At 39.8% G+C, this 19,784-nt stretch overlaps 1 pseudogene; it reads right to left on the reverse strand.

Annotated features, from left to right (window-relative positions):
• Positions 1–9,443: 9,443 nt before the first annotated feature.
• Positions 9,444–11,734, reverse strand: LOC146548599 (Ig kappa-b4 chain C region pseudogene; annotated as a pseudogene).
• Positions 11,735–19,784: the final 8,050 nt, after the last annotated feature.

Below are 19,784 nucleotides of genomic sequence, written 5' to 3' on the forward strand. Positions count from 1 at the left end.
CCTCTTTGATAAATCTTGTGGGTCTGTGACCGGGGAACACCACAGACGAGTACAGGAGACGTGTCAGTGCAACTGTAACATTCCTGACTGCCCGACAGACGGTAGCCTTGGAAACGTGCTCAGCGTCACCAATATTATACAGAAAGCTCCCGTTTGCAAAAATACGAAGTGCAATACAAATAATATGTAATGAACTGAGAGGATGTCCGCGATGTGTCACATGAGCAATATTAGGCCTGAGGATGTTCTTCAAATGAATTATAGATTGTGCTGAAAAACGGTAACGTTCACACAGAAAATCATCAGGGAATGATAAAATGTCCAAACGCGCTCTAATCACTCTCTCCCGGCGGAGAGCTCTGCGGAGAATTTGGGCTTCAACATCTACTGGCTCTTCAAGGAAGGGGCACGCCATGTCTGACACTTCCTACAGTCAGGTTTCTGACAAAGAGGCGGAGAACGTCAGGGTTAGTTGAAGTAAACCTGCTAGGGAGCAGGTTAGCTTCACGGAGTGTGTCGTCATAGTAACTCACTCAGGATTAATCTAAACTCGCTTTGTGAAACCGAAAACCCAGAGTTTTCGTTCACTCAGGGTATACTTAGTCAGAGTTTGCACTAAACTGGCTTCCTGAAATAGGGCCCTGAACTCAGGATGGATAATAATGTTTTTGTCCTTCATTTTCAGAGTGTCTCTCTGCCTGACCTCCGTGGTTTTGGAGTTCAGTGTTTTATTTTTATAAATAAAACACTGAACCAGCAGTTCAAGAAATGACTTTCTATAAATGGGCATTAAAAGTGTCATGGTCAGGGGGAGCTGGCTGTGTTTTTCCATGATGTCTCTGTGCTTCCACCTCTGGGCGGAGCCCTCGTCAGCACACCTGCCATGCTCACCTGATTGTGATCCAGGACAAGCGGCAGTGTTTAAGACCAGCATCAGCATCTCTTCTTTGCTGGTCCGTCTGCCCAAAACATGTTAGTCACTGTCACTGGCTGGTTTTCTGACCCAGCGCTCTGAGTGTATTTTGTATTTCTTATGTTAGATTTGTGATTATAGTTCATGTGTTATTCCTATTTAACTTTTAGTTGAGGTTAAAGTTAGCCATTATTTATCATTGTCTTCTTGGTTTCTGTGTTTGGGTTCTTGTCTAGTTTATCATGTGTGCCAAGTCTGCTAAACTGGTATTATCTTGTCTGTGTTTCCTGTTTTATTATGTAAAGGTCCTGTGTTTCCCTTGGTCAGTGTGCTTAGTTTTATACCTCCTCGGCTGTGTCCCAATCCAGTGACCGCACGCTTCGGAGTACGCGCAGTTCACGTACTACGTACGGTGCGTACTATAAGTACGAGAAGGGTGGAAGTGAGAGGCTTGTGAAATGGGACGGTCTATCCTTCGTCGCGCTGTTCAGGTTGCCTAGCAACCATGATACTATCCGTGAGAAATGTTTCATACAGCTTTGTGTGACAGAAATGAAGGAGAAAAAAAATGTTTTGTTGGTCATTCATTTTTGTCATGACATCACTTAGTTGAGTATCTGAGGCTGAGACCACGGGACTATATATATATATATATTACAGCAGTGAGCTTGAACTCTGTGTCAAAGATTCAAGTTGCAGTTATTTATATTTTCTATCACCTTAATCTTCACTCAAAGACAAGTATCTGTGACAGTGTATATACAGATGTATTATATATAAGAGACAAATATTGTTCGCTTAATATGTTGGCATTATTAAATTTGGCTCAGTGCTTACATATATGTGTAAAAAGTAAAATGTATGAGCTGTGAAAACTGTTTCTGATAAAATGAAGAGTAGACTGATATATGAAATATTCCTTTATTGGGTGAGAAAATCAGACCATGTCATAACTGCTTTAAGTCACACAGAATAGATATCAGAGCCTTAAACAGGCTGACGTCTGCTAAATGGGTCAAACTGGGCAGAAAGTCTACAAACACATAACATCCTTATAGAATATGATGTAACACTATAGATCAACTTAGCTCAGAATATATAAAGCATATAAACAATTACAGCAACATGATGCAACAAATACATCAGTGCTACTGATCCAAAATACTCAAAGCTTCATAGAACTGAAACCAACATTTATCTTTACATACTTTAGGTTTCTGAACATTAAACTTGTTGCTGCCTTTCATGGTGTGTAACTTGAAGGCCCTGAGTACTTTCTCCCACACTGAAAACACTGGGATGATCACATTATTTGAACATTACCTAATAAGACTGATTCAGCACAGACAGTTATGTTAAACTTTCCTAGCAGTCCTTCACAAACAGGGAACAGTCTGTCTATTCTCTCCATCTGTCAGCTGCTGCTGGCTCTTCCTCCTCCTCTTCCTCACACACTGTTGAGTTTGTCCTGGTGGATCATCAGGGGTGCAAAGCCTCACAGATGATGTGCAGCAGTGGGTCCCTCAGTCTGTTCTCACTCTGGACACTTGCAGTCGTCACACATAGAAATCAAATGTGTGATAAGCTGCAGGATTCAAACACAAGTGTAACTTATAAACACATGTTCATACTTTTATTCCACAATCAGAGAGAAAGAAACAGAGAGAGAGTGCAGGACAGACAGACAGGTGACAGTCTCAGGTGTACACACTGCTACAAACAGGAGGATTTAGTGTTTGTGTTATTACGAGTGCTAAACAAGAAGAGTTCCAGATGTTACAGTGGACACATGTGTGACTGCTGTGATTAAAGCATCTTTCTTTCAGCTTAACGAGTGAACCGTCAGCTCGTTCAAACACACGTTAAAGTGCGTTTGGCTCGACACCACCGAACAGAGGCAGCAATATAACACAGCTCACATTAACAGTGCAGTGAATCCTGCTTGTGCCGTGATATTCAGGACTGCAAACCGAGCAGCATCACCGACTTTCAGCTTGTTGTGTTTGTGGATATATGACTGACTTTAATTTCCCACAAAATCATCAGATTCTCTTCAAGATTAAGGTCGACGATCGAACGGCGTAGATTTTAAACTAAAGGCTTTAAAACCAAGTCAGTACAAACATCACTAATGTCACATAACTTTGCCGACATCTGGCCAACAATGTTCTTTGTTATTAAACATTTGCACATAAATAAGTGACATAATATTCAGTACTTACTTTCAAAAGTTTACTGTTCGACACCAACTTCAGTCATCCGGCAGTTTTTTTTTTCGGAAAAATATCAACACCCACCGATGCGCTATGAATCCTGGGACAAAGCATACACCGACCCATCCTTCAAATTGAGGGAAATAAGGGACACATTTGTCGGCCGCTTTTGGAGCAGCCTTCAAATTGGGACAGCCTTTGTCGCGTTGCTGTGGCGTAATCGGCCTTCAAGGCTACGGACCCTGAATTGTGATACAGCCTGTTTCCTGTTTAAATTTAAAGAGGTCTTCTCTGGCATGGTCAGCTGTGGTTACATCGCCCCTGGTGCTGTATTAGATAATTACATGGAGAAACCTTTTGAATACAAACGCGCTCACACACAGGTACTCACAGACACACACTATCTTAGCTGCTGCCTCTAAGCATGTTGTGCATTATCGGTCTTGTGTGCTGCTCAGTAACATTCAGTATTTATTATTTACTGTAACTTGTGCTTATTTTGGTTGTTGTTCTCTTTTTGCTCGTTTTCTTCTTTTTTTCCCAGCAGCTGATTTAGTGTCTTTCTCTCTGTTTTTCTTTTTTGTGTTAGCTTCTTCCCCAACTTGTCGTTTGTTTTTCTTTCCTTTCCTATCCCCCGGTCCTGTCTGTTTTGATTGTAATAACTTAACGGTAAAAAAATAAAGAAATAAATAATAAAAATCAATCAAGTGGGCCAATATGGCAAAGTGGTAATGATCCACGCGGGAAAATAAATCTTCAGCATCTTTCTTTTTCCTTCAGACCATAATTCTGATTGCAACAGTGCCGGACAGGACAGTGAAATTATAATAATAATAATTTTATAGAAGCATCTGTTGCTGCCCATCAACCTGGGAATCGTTATAAGACAATTTTCAAAGAATCTGAAGTTCATTATTCTGCAGTGACAAAATAAGATAAGTCCCAACAAAGGAGCCAAAAAAGGAAAAATCAAAATAAAATGTTTGATTGTGGTTGTGAGCCACCACTGAACATAACAGCTTCACTGCTCCTTGTTACTGATTCTCCAGTTATTTGAACACTGCTGAAGAGAAGAAGACCATTCTTGTAAAAGATTTCCCCGTATGCCATAATAATGGTGGTGACACAAAGCTCTAACACATCTATCTAACATCTCCCTGTCATCAAACATGGTTTGAACTGTCTGGTATCCTTGGAGTACACAGCATACGATTCATGACATTTCCATTCTCATTAGAGTATTCAGTGATCCCTCAGACATTTTAATCCAAGAAGACACAATTCATACTTCATTTAGACGAACTGTAACAGAATAAGTGGTTCAGGAAAATCTGTCCTGGAAACAGAACAGCCTGATGGATTATGAATGGCTTGAGTAGGTCACATGCCAAAGATCAAGTAAAAAATTCTCTCTTTAGTAAACAGCATCATCAGATTGATACACGTTTCTGTATCAGTCAGTCAGATGATTTCCATAGAGAGGCACTTTGCATCAGCAGCACCATGCTCCAGTGCTCTGGGAGAGTTTATAGTCCTGAGAGTTGAACACTGGATGACTGACAGCTGTCCTTCATCACAACAGAAGCCACAGAAATCCTCCTCATCAAAAACATGACTTTGATCTGCGTCCTCATCTGGACTCTCCTCTGCTGCTGCTTCACAGGTAAAGTCCAGAGAATCAAACTCCTCTCCTCTATCAACATCTGTCCCTCTGAAATGAAGCCCACAAAACCATGAAGCTGCTTTATGTTTTTGTCTCTGTGTCCTCAGAGTCCAGAGGACAGATCACAGTGACTCAGCCTGGAGCAGTGAGCTCTGCTGTGGGAGGATCTGTGAGCATCAAGTGTACGACCAGTCAGAATGTTTATAACAACAACTACTTACACTGGTACCAACAGAAAGATGGAGGAGTTCCTAAACTGCTCATTACCTATGTTAGCAATCGACAATCAGGGATTCCAGCTCGTTTTACAGGCAGTGGATCAAACTCTGACTTCACTCTGACCATCAGTGGAGTCCAGGCTGAAGATGCAGCAGTTTATTACTGTCAGAGTTTTCACTATCCTAACAGTCAGCATGTGTTCACACAGTGAAAAACAGTCGTACAAAAACCTCCCTCAGTCAGACTGAACAGAAACTGAAGTGACTGCTGCAGCTGGAAGATACTGCAGAGACTGATACAGTTCACTGAGGACACACACACACACACACACACACACACACACACACACACACACACACACACACACACACACACACAGACAGCATTAACATTGAGTGTATTGCTGTAAATTAAAAGACCACCAAATACTTTGAACACACAGAAAACATCAGTAGATAAATTAAGTATTTATTAATTAGCTGCTGTAGAAATTTAAATAGTAAACTTTTGAATCCAGCATTCGTTTCCTCTTTCCCATCATTGCTTAGACTCCACTTTGTTAATTGCTTTATCAGAGCATAACTTTGAAATCTTTAAATGATTTTTTTAGTTTGAATCTTAAGTCTTAAATTTTAAAGCAACATGAATAAATAAGGAGCTACAGAAAAAGCACTTTACTGCTCACAGACGTTCCTACATGATAGAGAACAAATAAGTTTAGAGTTCAGAGTTATCTCAGCACAGATGTGTTTACACATTTTAATATTATTTTACCTCAGACTGAATAAGAGCTGAACTGACTGCTGCAGAGACTGATGGATTTCCTCCAGATTTACCTTAAACAGCATCATAACCACTCATAACAACACTATTAATAGAAGCAGTAATAAACATGCATTTCACTCTTTATACAATGTAATCAGAGTATACAATGAATGCATTGTAACTGTATTTGGTATCAATAAACACAGATTTGTGTGTGATTGTGATTCATGACTTCAACTTGGAAGCTGATCTTCTCTGAGCTGAAGACTCTGCCTCTCATTCCACTTTTCAAAGTCGTGCCAGGTGGTCCTTGGGCACTGTTCTCGGCTCGTGCTAGGACATCCGACTGATGGCTGTTGCCTCTGGTTCTCTGAGACTCTCACCCTCTGGGTGCCCCATCTGGGGCCTTCCTCCTTCTCCTGCTGTGGCCTCCTGGATCTCCTGGATCTCCTGGATCTATCGCTGTCTGCCTCTGACACCCAGGAGGGCATTATTGCACCTCCCTGCCCTCATTATTGTCTACCTTTTGTGACAATGACACACACCACAAAAAGATTGTTAATTTATGTATCTGTGCATTTTCATATCTCTGTGTTCCAGGTGCTGTATGTTTTTGTTCCCTTTGTTTTTTCTTACAGGTGCAGCAGTTGGTGACACATTGTTGGACAACACGACAACAGGCAGAGGAAACAAGAGGAACCATAGAGAACTTATAGAGCTGATCTTGCAACATGTTTTTGGCACCACAGTGCATTCAGATCATAATTCAGATTGCATAAACTGCCAGACATGACAGGATTAAACAACATATATTAATAACATGTTTCTGTACAGGAGTATTTGAGTAAAGTAGCTCAGAGGTAAGGCAGGACAAAACCATTTAAGAATTTAAAAAGAAACACAAAAACATCAAATTACCAGGACAATGTCTCTGTTTCCCATTTTAATATCATGATTCAAACAGGAATTAAATGCAATTTGTAAACATTTAGATATAAAATTAACTAAACTGAAGCAAAGTAGTAAAAAGTAAAATATTTATAGCTTTCAGGCTCTCGGACGCTAAAAGTTTAAATACACTGATATCCTGGAAAGATGAAATGGATATGGATATCGTGAATAATTAAATGAAGTGCTCACTCAGGTTAAAACACCATCACATGAGACACATCACACTTCTACATCTGGCTGGCTCTGTGTATACTAATGTTTGTTATTCAATGTCCTGTCATGTTTGCTGTATGGCAGGCAGCATGAAGGTTCCTGGATTCAGGATTCTTACACGGAAACAAATTTAAAGAGGCAGCTTTATTTGTTGGGAAATAATGCACAAAATAAACATTTACGAAAAACAAACCAAAACTTGAACATGGAAAATAAGAACTAGACTCTGGGGGACTAGAGACAGAAACACTAGGAAATAAGGAGCATGGAACTAGGAATGATGGACAGAAACATGGAGAAACTTACAGCACATGGGACAACACGACAACAGGCAGAGGAAACACACAAGGGAATGACACACAGGAGGAGAGCACAGATGGAAATAATCACACATAAGGAGACCAAGGGGAAGCAAAACTGAACACAGGACAAGGACTATCAGAAGAAAACAGGAAGCATGACGAATATGTAGATGCAGAAAAGACACTGTGACTGGGGGAACAAAAACAGAGACAGACACTAGACACTGAGACATGGAGACATGACTGCCTGTGCAACAGAGGGAACAATAAACATGGAGACAAGAGCTTATACACAGGCTTGAGATGGACACTGAGGGAGGGAGAACTAGGATCACTAAGAACTTAAGAAAAAAAGATAACCAAAACCATGAATAAAAGTAATCAAAGAATATAAATTAACAACACAGACAAAACACTGGGTCACAGATCCAGCACTGTGACATGTCCGCTTCTAAACAGGACTTTTTTTTACATACTTAGCATGCTAAAACAAAAACAGAAGGACAAAGTATTGTTTAAAATACTCATTTAAAATTGATTTATTTCCAGACATCCAGTCTGGATCCTGAAAGAAAAGAGTTTGTATCATCATGATTGAGCTAAAACCTCTGAGTGTAAAGAAACACAGCTTTCTTCTTAATCGTACAGTTTGGTTGTCTGAAATCAAAAATGAAAAAACTGTAATAAATAAATGCAAAATAAGAAGGCATTTTACTATTTTGGTATTATATCCACATTATCACATGCTGATGATCTGACAATAATAATGAAACTATACATGCATCCCATCCTATTCCAGCTGTCTTAAGGTCAGAGGCAGGGTACACCCTGGACAAGTCAAATAGTGAAACTAATAAAGACTTTAACAAAAAGAATGAATAATTCAAATAATGTCACGATCTGCAGCAGCAGATTGTGTGGAGCGGAGAGTGAGAGGACCCAAAATCAGACACGTGGAAACAGGATGGAATTTACCAGAAAGCGAGGCGTTCATTGAGACTGCATGAAAAATACAAAGCAAAGGAAAAACAGGACTAAGACACAAATACCTAAACTGGGCAAAAACCAACACTGTGAATGTCGTGCATGAAGCATGAAACATGAAAGCTGTAACTTCAATAACTCTGATATTCTTTATTATTAACTGGGAGAAAAAGTGCCGACTCAGTCTTTTGTTCCAGGACAGACTGTCTCTGTCAGATGTAAAACCAGCAAGCGTCCTCCTGACAGACCGTGGTCTTTGTCTTGTGTTAAGAGGTTTAGTGAAGTGAGTTTCTCTCATTTTGCTGTGAACACCAGAAGAGATTAACTTCTATATAAGTTGATTAAAGCAGACCTGTAGTCTCTCATCTGCCTGCATTCCTGTGTTTGTTCTGTTAGTCTGTTCTTAACATCATGTCCACTGTCGAGCTCAATTCTGTCGTCATTATTTGAGTCCAGTTATTGTCTCGCTGCCTTCTGTGAGTTACTCAGCCTCTGTTTTGTGTGCTTTAACTCTCAGACTCCTGATCTCCACCTCATCCTGACAATTAGAGATCCTCAGCTAAGTCTCCACCTGCTTCACCTCTGCCACCACCAGCTTCTAGACTCTTCTCTGCTTTGGTGCTTCATCACAGTTTCACTGTCAAATAGTTCATTAATCAAACTTCAGTAAATCTTCACTTAAACTTGATTTAAATGATCTCTGTTTAAACATACAGATGACACCCTGCTCTTTAATTTTACTTATTAGGTTTTAGATCAGATTAAAATGTAGATCATAAAACAACTTTGAGACTAGAAATTATGAAGAGCACACAGATAATCTATGGTTGACATGACCTCAACATCTTATAGAGAAATATTTAATATGTGGATTAAAAAATATATTTAACCATTTTCACTGCACATTACACTTGATGTGTCTGTTTACATTTTTATTTTGGTCTGGTTTAATAAATATTACAAAATCTTAATTTTTTAATGTGCATTTATTAAACTCACAGAGTCAAAGAACATGTTTTCTCGGTACGTTTTTATTCTTTTAAGAGTTTGAAATATCAGCTTTACAACAGACACAAAAGGATGAAACTAGAGGAGATTGTTGCTCTGATTGTTGTCATTATGAGATGGAAACATGACTGTTTAATGAGTTTATTTTTTAAATCTGCAAACACAAAGAAACAGGCAGAAGAAAATCAACATCAAAGACTCAGTGATTGACATCAGGACTGGGAACACTGGTCTCTCCTCAGTATCTCTGAGACCGGAGTCTGGGAGCCCTGGGTGGCCTCACAGGTCACAGAGCCCACCTTCCCCCACTGGTCTGCAGTGAGCGTCAGGGTGCTGCTCCAGCTGTAGAGGCCGTCATTCTGCAGCACTCCAGGAGTCCTGCTCTCCTCCCCTCTGATGCTGCTGCTGCCACTGCTGTCGCTCGTCTTCCAGGACAGACTCCAGTCTGAGGGGAAGCCCTTGTTGGCCACACACATGAGCGTGGCCTTCCCCTGCTCCAGCTCCTTGTTGGAGGGACCCAGCACCTTCAGGGCGGGGCGGGTATCACCTAGGAAACACCAATCAGCTTAGAGGACACGAACCACAATTTGAATTTCTCCGTTAAGAAGTTTCTGTCAGGTGTTTTTTCTGCTCCACCAGTCATTCACTCACACATTGTTTCACTTCCCTTTAAGAAACCTCTCATGCATATCAGCACAGAGAGAATCATCACACAGTTTGAGCTGAAATATGTTCAAACTACACTGGAAATAAAAGAAGCAGATGTGGAAACATTTACAGCAGAAGTTTGGCTTTAAAATGATTAGAAGTCTAAATCATGGACGACTGAAGAAATGAGTGGACACAAGCACAGAGCAGCTACTCATTCATGTAGATTTGAAATGTTATTGAACAGCTCACATGATTTCAAACTAAATCTGAAACATCTGACACGATAAAAACATCAGAAAGCAAACTTTGACTCATCCAAACAGCAGCTGATGTGGTGGAAATTTACAAACTAATCATAAGATGATGAAGTTTACTCTTGTCTACATTTTACTGTGACAGAAATGTAGATTAAACAAGAGAAACTCGCAGAGCTCATCTGAATTAGTCCAGTAAAAAGGACAAACATCAAAAACTAAATTATTTTAATAAAAAAAAATACTTTTCTCTCATCTAAGCAGCCTAACAAGTAGTTATAAAAGAAAATGATAAAACATTTAATAATAAACACAGTTTAATTAACTTACTTCCAACATCCAGTCTGGTTCCTCCACCAAAAGTCCACCACAGTGATACAAACTCATTGAGGCGCCGTACAAAAACCTCTGACTGTAGAGAGACACGGCTCTCTGACTCTGTCAGACTGAACTAAACCTACAAGCCCTCAAAATACAACTTTACCATCAGAACTACAAATAATAATTAATACTATGAAACATCCCAGATTTTCATTGGAAATTGTCCTGAGTGTCTGAATATTCATTTCCAAAGCTGACTTTGTTTCTTAGGACAAAATTTATGAATAAAATAATTAATCAGTTACACAAAAAGTTTCCTAGCCTTTCATATTAAATGAAATCAAAGAAAAGAAAATTAAATTAAAGAGAAAAAGGACATAGAAGTAACTTTGTTTTTGACTTACTTCCAACATCCAGTCTGGTTCCTCCACCGAACGTGTACCACAGTGATACAAACTGATTGAGGCGCCGTACAAAAACCTCTGACTGTAGAGAGACACGGCTCTCTGACTCTGAAACAAACAAACTCAACAAAATCATTCACTGTTTGTATAATTTATTAATATTATAATAGTGTAATTAAAACAAATAAAGCCCATTACAACAATATTTAAAGAATCTGATTTCAAAATGTAGATTTTACAGCTTTCACATGTGAAAACATCTCTTGAAACCTGACACTTATTTTTTCACAGCTCTAAACACTGAAACTAATTCTCAGCCTAAAACGCTTCAAAAACACTTCAGATTCATGTCGTTATGTTTTGAATTTCACAAAAATATTAAGTTCTGGAAAGTGTACCAGCATTTTTTTCTATAATTTTTTTTTTACATTTCTGAAGGAACATGTCCATTGTTAAGACGCTGCCTACACATACAGGGTTTTTTTTAATGAGTTTTTATTTCTATTTTGGAATTCTGTCTACAAATAATGGTGTTTTAGGAAGTTTTGAAAATTCCTTCCAGGTAGATAGACGGTGCTCTGTGCTGTTCTCACTGTGAAGGCTTCTAACTGGTAAACATTACCATTCAATTCGGGTTTTATCACCATGTGTTGCTTTGGTTCACTTTTGACATGTTTCACACACACACACACACGTTTTCAAACGACTTCACTGACATTTATTCGTGAACACTTAAATGAACTCCAGTAAATGTTTCCCCATCACTGCTTTTCTCAGTTGCTTTGGTGAAAGTCTTACATCAGGAACGTCATTCTCACCACTCTTAATGCAGCTCTCCAAATATGTAAGGCCTTTTTCACCACACAGACTCATCTATGCAAAAGACACTTCATAAAACACTTTCACCGTCGTTTTAAGACATCAAAACAGGTTTTTTTGTTTTGTTATTTTTCTCAAAACCTCACCTACTTTGGAAAGAGTACTGCAAAAAATGTAGGCCTAATGTCACAAGGGGCCAAAGGCCTGTACGAAACTGGACTCAAGTGCTGGACCACATGTGGAGACGGTTGAGTTTGCTTCACACAAATCTTTATTTGGCACAAAAACACAGAGTTATACTTGACGTGGGATTCCTGACAAGAAAACGTAGCGTGGTGGCCTAAGGTGGCGTGGTGATCAAGAGGGAGAGAGGAAAAGGGGGTTAGTGGGTTCTCAGACTTCTCCAGGTGTGGTTGAATTTTAAAGAAGAGTATGGCTTATGTTGGAGTTGGTGGTACTTTGAGGGGAGTAGGTGAAGGTCCAGGTGAGCTGAATAGATTTAAGATGGGCTGACCTGAGCTCCAAGGGATCCTGTGAGAAGCAGTGGGAAGAGGGCAGCAGGTGTGATATTGAAATCCTTCCCAGGAGACGGAGCATGAAACTGCAGTGAGTATGGCCGAGTGCATAGACTTGGGCAAGGAGCATGAAGCATGGTAGCCTGTTAGCACCGAGGGTAAGTTGGCAAACTAGCAGTGAAGAGACGGCAACGCTGGTCTTAAATATCCTGAGTAGGTTGCTCCAGGTTGGCTCCATGTGAGGAGATGACGGCTCTGCCCAGGGGCAGATACAGGAGAACATGGTGGAAATTTACCAGCAGCTCACCCGGACTGTGACAGCTAATGAGAAGTTTAAAACTGTTTTCAGAAACAAAAATCAAGTCTGATGGTTTTTTTGCAAAAGCAAAATAATACTCATTATTATTGTGTCATGTGTCAGGAAAAGAAAATGTATACAATCTGAGACCACAGCACCAACTACTGTATAGTCCAGTAAAGTCATACTGCACATGTTTATTAGGTTATTAAGTACACCTGTTAAACTGCTTGTTAATCCAAATATCAGCCAATCACATATCAGCAGCTCATAGCATTTACACATGTAGACATGTTGGACACAGCCTGCTGAGGATTAATTCAAACATCATTAAGAAAGATAATTAAAAGTGTCATGGTTGTTGATGCCAGACAGGCTGATCTGCTGGGATTTCTTTACACAGCCATTTGTAGAGTTGATGGGAATGGTCTGAAAAATGTTGATGTCAAAGGCCAGAGGAGAACGGCCTGAAAGATTTGCGTTTATAGGACGGCAACAGTAACTCAATCAACCACTCGATACAAACAAGACGCAGAAGAGCATGTCTGCAAGCACAACATGCGACCTTGAAGCAGATGTGCTACAGCAGTAGAAGACTGCACTGCAGGGCCTGTCACCTAAGAACAGGAAACTGAGGTTATAATTCACATGAGCTGACCAAACTTGTAAGAACAAAAAAACAAAAACACGGTGCTCCAATGGCCTCCACAGTCACCAGATCTCAGTTAAAGACAGCATTTTTAGGATGTGCTTGAAAGGGGTGTCCAGCTGGCAAATCTGCAGCAATGATATGATGCTATTATGTCAATGAGGGGCAAAATCTCTGACTTGTTGAATCTATGCTACAAAGCATTCAGGCAGCTCAGAAAGCAAAAGGGGGTCCAGCCCGGTACTAGCAAGGTGTACCTAATAAAGTGGTCTGTGAGTGCATATAGTGTATGTTTCTGTGTAATTACAGTAGCAGTGCCATGGCATGGACGTGTGACACAAGACTGAGATTATGCATTTCCAAATGTTTCAACTTAAACGTCTTCTGAGAACATGTGTCCATATGTGATTATAATTGAAGAGCAATTTCACTGCTTTGAAGTCATTTGAGTGGAAACACTAATGCAGTGTTGGACAGTATTCAGCAAAGTGACAGATCTGGAGTTCTGTCTGACAAAACTGTTTCGAAGAGTTGTGAGATTCAAGTGGATCAACAAAGTAACAAATCCCTTTATTAGTGTAGAAACAACAGCAGTGTGTATGTGTGTATAAAAACAATGAGAAAGGCTAATTTGATTGGGGAAAAGCATCACTGATTTGAAACTGCAGCAAACTGACAGAAACTGTAATATATGTTTGAGGTGGATGGTACTGGAGGAAATCATGTTGTATCATGTTGTTTTTAACCATATTTAATTTTGGATCACAGCCATCTTAATGGTCTCCTATAGCAACATTTTAAAATTTACATTGTCATCAGAAACTTTAATAATCAACAACATCGCAAACAAAACCAATAAAATGTTATGCTTAATTAAAAAATGTGTTTCCAATAAGTCAAACAGCATGTCTCACTCAATAGTACTTTACATACAGTGAGTATAACTGCATTCATACAAATAATATGTGGTATTACATTCTTTCCAAATACCAGCACAGTGGCACAAGTGGTTTAGAAAACACTTTCTCCACAAAGTCTCTTGTATTCCCACTGTGAAGCTTTCAGTTAGGTCACATGATCTTCACCAGCAAGTAGAATTTACTCCAAAAAGTTACATTTATAGAGTTACATTGATTCAAGTAAGTGTGACCCACCACTGTACACCACCATAAAATCACTGACTAAATGCTTTCCATGAAATATTTAATGCTACAAACATGAACGAAGGAATTTAGAAAAGATTTGAATTTCTTACTTCTCTACATCTTAGCAAAGAGCAACTGTTAAATGAACTTATTTCAAATATAATCAGTTAGTAGTTCTTCAGAACCCATCAGGATCTGCGTGGCGTACAGAATGTTGTAAAAACATGTAGTGAAGTCCAGACCTTTACTTTTTCACATTATGCCTTTAAACTTGTTCAGATGATTTCCATAGAGAGGCACTTTGCATCAGCAGCACCATGCTCCAGTGCTCTGGGAGAGTTTATAGTCCTGAGAGTTGAACACTGGATGACTGACAGCTGTCCTTCATCACAACAGAAGCCACAGAAATCCTCCTCATCAAAAACATGACTTTGATCTGCGTCCTCATCTGGACTCTCCTCTGCTGCTGCTTCACAGGTAAAGTCCAGAGAATCAAACTCCTCTCCTCTATCAACATCTGTCCCTCTGAAATGAAGCCCACAAAACCATGAAGCTGCTTTATGTTTTTGTCTCTGTGTCCTCAGAGTCCAGAGGACAATATACAGTGACTCAGCCTGGAGCAGTGAGCTCTGCTGTGGGAGGATCTGTGAGCATCAAGTGTACGACCAGTCAGAATGTTTATAGCTCCAACTGTTTAGCCTGGTACCAACAGAAAGATGGAGGAGTTCCTAAACGTCTCATTAAGTATGCTAGCAGTCGAGAATCAGGGATTCCAGCTCGTTTTACAGGCAGTGGATCAAACTCTGACTTCACTCTGACCATCAGTGGAGTCCAGGCTGAAGATGCAGCAGTTTATTACTGTCAGAGTTTTCACTATCCTAACAGTCAGTATGTGTTCACACAGTGAAAAACAGTCGTACAAAAACCTCCCTCAGTCAGACTGAACAGAAACTGAAGTGACTGCTGCAGCTGGAAGATACTGCAGAGACTGATACAGTTCACTGAGGACACACACACACACACACACACACACACACACACACGTGCACACACACACGTGCACACACACACGTGCACACATTTGATTTCAATCTAAAAATAGTTTCTTTCTCGTTTTCCTTTACATTTAACTAAAAATAAGTCAGATGTTCCAAAGTCGAACAGTTATTGAAAAAACGCTTCATCATGACCTTTGACCTCAGTTTCATACTACAGCCGCCGTAATATAATCTATGATTTGTTAAATTTGAACAATTATCAGTAAAATAAGACCTTCCTGTTAACATATACAAAATACAATCATTAAATATCATACAGCTCGACATAAAAACTACATTTTATTTTAAATAATCTAAACATAAGTTTGCGGCTCAAAAACAGAAGTCATGAGTTGCTTTCATGATTAAATCACATGTGTCCATAACTACACATACATAACATCCAAATCATATGCAGTGACATATTTGTCACATATATACAACCCTTTTATTTTATTGCTGCAGCTACCAGTGTCGTCCAGTTGGGTGATCCTCTGCTCTTCATTCTTCAACCTTAGGGGTTAGACAACCCTTCAGTCGTGGCACAGATCAGGGGATTATTCTGCCCCGATTTCAAACAACGATCTGTGTATCCTCCAGAAAAAGGAACAGGAAGGTGTCCCCCTTTTTGCCCAAGAGCCTCTCGAACCTCGTTGGTCTGGTGTTCCTGGATTTCCGCCAACCCCTTCATGGTTATTGCTGTGTTTATGGGATCCATCCTTTTGTGGTGACTAGCTGGAGCCCAAACGCCATGACCCTTGGACCCAGTTGATGTCTCGGCAGTCACTGTGTCTGTCTCTGCTGCGGAGGATCCTCGCATATCTGTGACCTTGTCTGGTGTCTGTTCCTTTCTCTGTAAGAGACAGAAAACCAAAACACCTCTCTTCATAACCCTAATAATCGGGCGACCGTGGCTCAGGGGGTTGGGAAGCGTATCTGTAACCGGAAGGTTGCCGGTTCGATCCCCGGGCTCTCTGTCCTGGTCGTTGTGTCCTTGGGCAAGACACTTTACTCTACCGCCTACTGGTGTTGGCCAGAGGGGCCGATGGCGCGATATGGCAGCCTCGCCTCTGTCAGTCTGCCCCAGGGCAGCTGTGGCTACAACTGTAGCTGCCTCCACCAGTGTGTGAATGTGAGAGTGAATGAATAGTGGCATTGTAAAGCGCTTTGGGTGCCTTGAAAAGCGCTATATAAATCCAATCCATTATTATTATTATTATAATCTAATGTTGTTATCTACTGACCTACTAGTGATTCAGAATTGGTTTAAAAACATTCAGAATGTCCCAGGGACTTATTCTAATCATATCCTATGTGTGTGTAAGCGTGTTTGCATTTAGCCCTCTGCACTCAAAGTCAATACCTACAATATATCAGTCCGGACCATCACGCCGAACGAAGCTCATGACCTTCAAAAGACCAAGTGCCAACTCATTATAAGCACATTTGCAAGGTGTGTCTGAAAATTATTGAAACCCCTCTTTTTAACAAAAGACAAACAAATTAACAAATCTTCTAAACGCTATTCAGTTCATTTCAATGATTAATGCTTAAACATGGACGTGATGATCTATGCTTCTCACTGATTCTCTACAAAGGACCAGAAACTTCTCGGACCGCTATTAGCTTAAGCTTTACCATACCTAAGGTATTAAAGACACAAATAAAGTTATAAAAAGTTATGTTAAAACTCAACTTCCCCCCCCTTTTTTGACACATCCCAATGTGTCAAATCAACGGAGCTAGAACATTCAAAAAAGAAAAGGTTAGGCAGCTACAAGGTTTCCCAGATTGTTATGGTGATCTGCGTGTAATGTTCTGACTCAGGTATTTAATATTTTAATAAATGTCGTTTAATTAACTGCCACTACTTAAACTTAGCAAAAGGCATAATTGAAGAAAAGATCACAAACAATAACATGATATCAGTGTTTTGTAAGCGCGTGCGGCCTTCTGTGCTCGAAGCCTTTTCCCTCAATAGATCAGTCAGACATTCACGCTGACTGTAGCTTTTAACCCTTATTAACTTGAGCACAACTCTACAATGAGCAACAAATCGCGATATGTATAAAAATGATCATGGTTACACCTGCAATGAAAAATTATATCATTATCCTAACACCTGTAAATAGAAGATTCATCAGAAGTTATAACAATCACAGGAACACAAATGTTAGTATAAGGTCAAAAGCTTCAATAAATGATCATCGATGCAATGCTGTTACATGATTCTCATACAATAATACTGCTGATATTAAAATAACAGTAAAAGACCCCCTTTTATCCCGTTTCACTTGACCCATAAACGTGTATAGATGCCTCTTTTAAATTTTATTTCCCCCTGATTTCTCCCTCACTGACCACAGCAGGGGGATCTTAGTTTTGACTCAGCCATGAATCCAGCTCACCTGATTCATCAGTGAGCTCCACCATCACTGGTGTCTGACAGGGTGGCGCTGCATACTCTTCCTTTAATGTCACTATTTTCAACCTGTTAATTAGAGTGCTTAAACCTGAAGTCGACTACGTCCACAACAAGTCAATACAGCTGTAAATGTGGCCAATTATCAATCTATTACCAATCAATAACAACAGATAACTTCTATTTTATGCATGCGTTCAATCAACCACTCACCCAGAGGATCTCCAATCCCAGGAAATTCCTTCTCCTCATTTAATGAGTCTGTCCTCCTTCCATGCCCCGGTAACTGGTCCATCCAGAGCCATATGATCTCAAAATATACATACAACAAGCCAAACCACACCTTGGTCACACCAACCCTTTTCCGCCCCGAAGATGTCCAATGCCATCCTAGTCTGGACTGCCAAAGGTGACTTTAACGCTGACTGTTCTGACAATCCATTTTATAACGTTTCCTGGTCAGATTTGCCAATCTCTGCACCAGGGTTTTAATCGTTTTGCCATTTTCATTAGTTGTTATTTTTATTTAGTTTCGACTCCAGATTTTCAATTTTTACCAGTTGTAATTAGTTTTTACCAATTCTTTGCTAGTTTAGTCTAGTTTTTATTCTCTGAAAATCCTTAGTTTCAGTTTAGTTTTAGTTGTGTTTTGCAAAAATTAAGTGTAACAAACTCTCAGTTCCATCATATCAATCATGCTCTTCTGGTTATCCTTGGGTGTTGAGACTAATAACTATTAACTCTTGCCGCACCGAGTGTTCCTAATTTTGGTTGAAGTGAATTGATAACCTTTTTGAAGGCGATTGATTCACACATTTATTTAGATGTCCCAGTCCTGTTATCTCGGGATACATCACGCTGCCTTATCTGGGGTTAGCTATTTTCTGGGGATGCGGGTTGAGTGGGGGAGTTCCTCAAGGAGGGGGAGTGTGCTCCCCCTGATGAGGTCTTCTAGGTAAGCTAGGTTAACCTTCTTGTGTGAGCTTTTCAAGTGCACTTCGAGGTTTGTGGGATTTTTAGTTTTATACATGTCCCTCATAACCCCCTAATCACCCAATATTTCATTTTTGCACACTGTAGTACACATTTAGTTTTTGCTTGTAGCTCTCATACTCTACTTGCCACTCCTCTAAGTCCTGATGTTTCTTAGAGAGGACAACAGTATCTTTAAAATTATATCACATGTGTGGGGGTGTGGCCTTGCCAATTGTTTTTCTTTTTTTTTTAACTCAGGTTTTGTTTAATTTTTAAAAATAAACATCTAGTAAATAATTCGAGGGGTCTTTAAGGATTAAGCTTATTTAGTTTCACGGAGAACATGACTAATTTATTAATGTGTGCTCTACACATTGGGACTTTGTACTTATATTTATTTCACTTTTTCCTAATAGACAACTCTTTGACAAAGGCAGAGAGAATTCATAATTCAGGGGGAATTCATAGCAGAATAATTGAGCGAGATTCAAACATAGATTCTTCTGAGGATGCGAGTCATGTGAGCCAGATACGAGAGGGTCACAACCCAATAAGAACCACACAAAGATTATCGAGATGCAGTGGCAGATGTAATAGAGAAAAACACAGGGCCACCTGAAAACTGTCGTCCTATCTGGTCCAAAACCAACATGTAGGAGAATCTGGAATTTTTGACTTTGAGTTAAAAATAAAATATGGGTAAAATGCAGAAATGTTTTCCAGTAAAGTAAAAATAAGAGTCGCAATTATAGCTGAATCCATGACACCTAATTGTTTCTACAAGATCACGTCGTTGCTAAAAGTTATCAGTGATCTCAATGTGCGAACAGAACTCCCAGTATCTGGAGTTCAAGCTCCTCTTGGCTGAGAAACCAGGGACAAACATGTGAACAAGACCTGAATAATACCAATAATGAAAAGTTCTCTCCGAAAATCAAGAAAAGGAAGCCCCAATCAGATAAGAGTGTAGCAAAATATGGTTCACTCCACTTGCCTGACATGGTTAACAGTCCAAGGCATTTCAGTTGTAGAATGGTTGGGTGCAACAGTAAAACATATGTGA

The sequence above is a fragment of the Mchenga conophoros genome, linkage group LG22 (genome assembly GCF_057382185.1).
Source record: "Mchenga conophoros isolate Kocher_MC1m ecotype Shallow Benthic linkage group LG22, M_conophoros_male_GT1.1, whole genome shotgun sequence".
In the NCBI taxonomy this organism is placed as follows: domain Eukaryota; kingdom Metazoa; phylum Chordata; class Actinopteri; order Cichliformes; family Cichlidae; genus Mchenga; species Mchenga conophoros.